Raw genomic sequence first — 6,000 nt, 5'->3', positions numbered from 1 at the left:
TATGAGTGAAAATTCGGTTAATAAAACTTTTTTTTCTTTAAATAAATTAATTGTTACTTTTTTTCCATGGAGCTATTTTTCTGAGCAATTTCCCCCCTTTTTCTGTAATTTTTCTCCCCTTTTTTTCCTTTATTCATTCTGTCTGACACCTTACAGCCAAAAGAGTGGACACATAACCAGGGGTCACCCAGGTGTGACCCTTTAATCTTCTGGTCTACCCTGCTGAGAGGCCAGGCACAGATTCCCAATCTTGCTGAATTCCCGTAATCAACTGTGCCACCATGAAGATCTGCCAGGCTGATAAGTGTCTCCAAACAGGGAGGGAAATCGAGAGAGGAGCTGTTTCTGACACAATCCCTTTGGTGCATTGTTCAAAAGTGCCATTCTTCTCTCTCAACTCAGATTGATGTGTGGCCTGGGGGAAATAATTAGACTGTAATCACCCAAAAAAACAGATGTGTTCATATACTGACTTAATCAATGCTGTTCTTTAGCCAGCTATACACGAGAACAACCCGAGTTGACTCGTCTATCAGTTCCTTCTTGCCTCCCTGGTTGTAGAAACATAGAAACGTAGAAAATAGGTGCAGGAGTAGGCCATTCGGCCCTTCGAGCCTGCACCACCATTCAATAAGATCATGGCTGATCATTCACCTCAGTACCCCTTTCCTGCTTTCTCTCTATACCCCTTGATCCCTTTAGATGTAAGGGCCACATCTTTCTCCCTCTTGAATATATATAACGAACTGGCATCAACAACTCTGCGGTAGAGAATTCCACAGGTTAACAACTCTGAGTTAAGAAGTTTCTCCTCATCTCGGTCCTAAATGGCTTACCCCTTATCCTTAGACTGTGACCCTTGGTTTTGGACTTCCCCAACATCGGGAACATTCTTCCTGCATCTAACCTGTTCAGTCCCGTTAGAATTTTATATGTTTCTATGAGATCCCCTCTCATCCTTCTAAACTCCAGTGAATATAGGCCCAGTCGATCCAGTCTCTCCTCATATGTCAATCCTGCCATCCTGGGAATCAGTCTGGTGAACCTTCGCTGCACTCCCTCAATAGCAAGAACATCCTTCCTCGGATTAGGAGACCAAAACTGAACACAATATTCCAGGTGAGGCCTCACCAAGGCCCTGTACAACTGCAGTAAGACCTCCCTGCTTCTAAACTCAAATACCCTAGCTATGAAAGCCAATATGCCATTTGCTGCCTTCATCACCTGCTGTACCTGCATGCCAACTTTAATGACTGATGTACCATGGCACCCAGGTCTCGTTGCACCTCCCATTTTCCTAATCTGTCACCATTCAGATAATATTCTGTCTTCCTGTTTTTGCCACCAAAGTGGATAACCTCACATTTATCCACATTATACGGCATCTGCCATGCATTTGCCCACTCACCTAACCTGTCCAAGTCACCCTGTAGCCTCTTAGCATCTTCCTCACGCCCTGTGGTCAGTCTTAGCATAGTTAGTAGCATTCTCGCCTCGGTTGTGGTTTCAAGTCCCACTCCAGAGACTTGAGCACAGAATCTAGGCTGACCCTTTTGCTGCAGTACTGAGGGAGCACTGCACTGTCAGGATGTCATCTTTCAAATGAGATGTTAAACAGAGGCCCTGTCTGCCTCCTCAGGTGGACGTAAAAGATCCCATGGCACTACTTCGAAGAAGAGAAGGGGAGTTATCCCCGGTGTCCTGGCCAATATTTATCCTTCAAACAACATCACTAAAAGCAGATAATCTGCTCATTATCACATTGTTGCTGCCTTTCCCACATTACAACAGTAACTACAAAAATACATCATTGGTTGCATAGCACTGACATTATGAAGGTGTTAAATAAATCCAAGTTATCTTTCTTTTCTGTGATTGGAAACTTATTTGGGTGACTAAGGCTCCAGTGGCATGCAGCCCTTCTACTGTTTTCACCTGCAGACACCTAAATGTGCTCACGTGGAGTTTCAGACATTAAGGGTTCAAAATTGCCCCCTTTTGCGCTGTCCGTTAACGCCTTCGGGGGGCACTAACTGGGTGCAAACACTTTTTGCGGGGGTGGCTCCCAGCTCCCAGGGAATTGCCCGGGAGTTAGCAGAGACGCTGTCCGCGGGTAGCACCTCGGTCCACCGCGCAACCGGCGATGATGTCATCGTCCGTACGCAGCAACCCCTTAGTGCCGCGCGCTGACCCCTATCTGCCCCGCGGTGTAAATTACCCCACGGCCTGTGAGGCTGGCGAGAGCGTGTGTCAACGCCAGCCTCACAGTTCAGGAATCAGGCTGACATCCTTCGCGGGGTGGAAGATAAAGGGCAGGTCGCCTGCACCACCATCTTGTCGGTTTTGTCGGCTCTATTACTTGCACCCTAGCGTGGTCCGGGCCGCCATCGTGCAGCCCGGTACTCTGTTTTGGGTGGTGGGCTGGAACCCCAGTCCCACGCTGCCCTGGTGGCATCAACCCTCCCCTTTAAGCGAAGGGAAGGGGCGTTGAAACACGCTGCCTATCACGCCCCCTACAGGAAGTGGAGTGCAAGAGATTGAGCTCTACTTCCTCTGAGGGGCAGTAAGGCCAATTCAACGGTCAGGGCGGGACTTCCTTCCACGCAGGACGCAGGAAGTACCACCCCCAAGCAGGTTACCGCCCCCAATCGGGGCACAGGGCAATTTCACCCCTTAACTTTCTTTTTCCCCTTACCTACTTCTTCCCCTCCTGTCCTCTCCTGAAATCATTGACACGTTGCTCTGCTATAGTTTCACAGCAGCCAGTTGCCCCCCGCCCCCCAGGTAACTTCATCCAACGAAACTTTAATAAAATTATGTTTGAGCCTAAACAGTATCAGCAGGCTATTCCATTGTAATAGGTATCACAATGGAGTCTGATCCTGTCCTTATCCAGCATGCAAACAGACACAATCAGGAGTGGGAACCCTGGTTGATTTTCCCTTCCTTAACCCTGGGACAAATTGTAGTGATCCCATTGGAACCTGTGGCTGAGATCAGCTGTCACAAATTGTAAAATTTGTGCTGTTTTATTTTACAAACAGTTTTTTTCCTAAACAAGGGTGAACCGCCTGACTGTTTTCGCTGCTTCAAACGTGGTTACTTGCCTTTGTTTGCGGGAATCAGCATTGCTAATTGCATTAATGAGCAAAGTGTAAGTGCTAGCTCCTGGGTTTTGCAAGTGTTAACAGGATGTGATTCTGCCAATTAGTCCCTGGCATTAAAATAAAAGGGAAATACTGGAAATGTAAAATAAATCAATCGGTGCTGGAAATAATATAACCACCTTATCGGTACCTATAAAAAGATATATTATGACATTTCAGGTGTCTTTAACTTTTCAGATACTACCTGATCTCCTGGTGCATTTTTTTAAATTCCGTCACTAAATCCAGAATAATTTATAGGAAATTCACCATAAAAGACATAAATGTGTTCTTGTTTTGTGAGATAATTGGTAGTTATGTGTGAAAGCAGCCAGATGAGATGTGCCAAACCAACCTAATGTGTCATTGGTGTTAAGGGTGTAGCGTTGTACTTTTAAGATGAAAAAGATTCATAACAGTCAATGCTGCACCGTTGTATTTGAACTAACTTGTTAATTTTGTACAAGCTTTCTTTAGCTGAGCAATCAGATGGATGTTTTTAGATACACTCATTAGAGTATAGCTTCATGGATATTTTAAGATTCACTTGAATCCGATAGCAAATGAGGTCCTACAAGCTGAATTTAGGGATCTAGGAGTTAAATTAAAAAGTAGGACGACAAAAGTAGAGGTCTGATCCTCACGCCCACTTCGAAAAAGTTATAAATAAAATGAATACAAAAGGGGTACGGTAGCATAGTGGTTATGTTACTGGACGAGTAATCCAGAGACCTGGATTAATAATCCCACCACAGCAGCTGGGGAATTTAAATTGAGTTAATTATAAATACATTTATAAAGCTAGTATCAGTAATGGTGACCATGAAACTACCGGATTGTCGGAAAAACCCAACTGGTTCATTCATGTCCTTTAGGGAAGGAAATCTGCTGCCCTTACCCGATCTGGCCTATATGTGACTCCAGACCCACAGCAATGTGGTTGACTCTTAATTGCCCTCTGAAATGGCCAAATCTCTACAACAAAGTCAGCACTGTGGGAGTACCTTCACCACATGGACTTCAGCGGTTCAAGAAGGCGGCTCACCACCACCTCAAGGGCAACTAGGGATGAGCAATAAATTCTGGCCTTGCCAGTGACGCCCACATCCCGTGAACGAATGAATAAAAAAAATAAACCCCCTACCCACCCTTCGACAGATTCTTTAATTCCTGATGAATTCTGAAGGATATTCAGATTAAAGTGCTCCATGAACATTAGGCGTAAATATTCCATGTCCAATGTTCTATGACTTGAGATAACATTCTGTACCAAGGGGTAGGAGAACTGTGGGCAGTTAAGTCATCAAGGCATTACTACGGACTTTGTCTATTTTATTCCAAAAGACAGTTTTAACTGGTGGAGAAGGACTTGAGAGAGCTTGAATAAACTTTGTTTGAAATCCTAGTTGCCTTGTGCTCTTAGTAGTCTAATTCTCTGCATTTTACAGCTCCATCTGATACTGTAAATAAATGTTTAGTTATTTTAACCTGTCAAATCACTATTCTGTATGTAATATTTCCACCTATCTGAAGTGACTATCAGCGTCACACAAAACGACATTAAATCTTGTAGTACTACAATTATCCTCAGGTCCATACACTCTGGCGGCTGAAAGGAAAAGGATGCAGATTTCAGATCATGAAGGATATAGCTCACGTGGAAACTGTTACATAGAATTACAGCACAGAAATGGGCCATTCAACCTAATAGGTCCATGCCAGTGTTTATCCTCCATATGAGCCTCCTCCCACTTTTCTTCATCTAACCCTATCAGCATAACCTATTTATTTCTCCCTCATGCACTTATCTAGCTTCTGTTTAGATGTATCTATGCTATTCGCCTCAACTACAAATGGTAGCGAGTTCCACATTCTCACCACTCTCGAAGTTTCTCTCGAATTCCTTTATTGGATTTATTAGTGACTATCTTGTATTTATGACCTCGAGTTTTGGACTCCCCACAAGTGGAAACATCTTCTCCACGTCTACCCTATCAAAGCACCTCAGCCTTCTCTTTTCCAGAGAAAGGTGCCTCAGCCTATTCAGTTTTTCCTGGTAATTATAACCTCTCAGTTCTGGTATCATCCTTGTCAATCTTTTTTGCTCCTTCTCCAGACCCTCACTATCCTTTTTGTAATATGGAGAAGAGAACAGTACACAGTACTCCAGGTGTGGTCTAACCAAGGTTCTGTACAAATTTAACATAACTTCACTGCTTTTCAATTCTATTTCTCCCGAAAAGAACCCCAGTGCTTTCTTTGTGTTTTATGTCCTTGTTAACTTGCATTGCTACTTTTAATGATTGGTGAATATGTACCCTAGATCGCTTTGTTCCTGTGCCCAATTTAGACTCCATTGAGTACCCCATTATCTACACCTGATCCAATACTAACCAATCTTTTTGTATTCATTTTATTTATAACTTTATCCAAGTGTAAACATTTAGGGTTGGATTTTAGGCTTTTTAGTATTCGGGGCGAAAACGTTCACAGGGCGGGAAAGTTCCCGGCCGGGAATAGTTTGCGCTTTGGCAAAACCCGGAGTGCAAAGGACCGGAAAATTCAGCCCTAATTGTTTCAGCAATGGCAAGATTTTTCTTCCTAGATAATCAAAAACAAAACTGAGCATCAAAATTGCTTAAAAGTTTAGTAATTCCAAACGGATAGAAACCTGCTTCTTTAAAATACTGCAGTACAGAGAATGGGATTGGAAAAGAAAAAGCAAATAGATGCCAAGCAAAGATTGAATAGATTGGGCTTATATTCTCCAGCGTTTAGAAGAATGAGAGGTGATCTCATTGAAACACATGATACTGAGGGGGATTGACAGGGTAGATGCTGAGAGGTTGTTTCC

Source organism: Pristiophorus japonicus, chromosome 16 (genome assembly GCF_044704955.1).
Source record: "Pristiophorus japonicus isolate sPriJap1 chromosome 16, sPriJap1.hap1, whole genome shotgun sequence".
Classification (NCBI taxonomy): Eukaryota; Metazoa; Chordata; class Chondrichthyes; family Pristiophoridae; genus Pristiophorus; species Pristiophorus japonicus.
The sequence above is the reverse complement of the archived record's forward strand: the minus strand, read 5'-3'. Positions refer to the sequence as shown.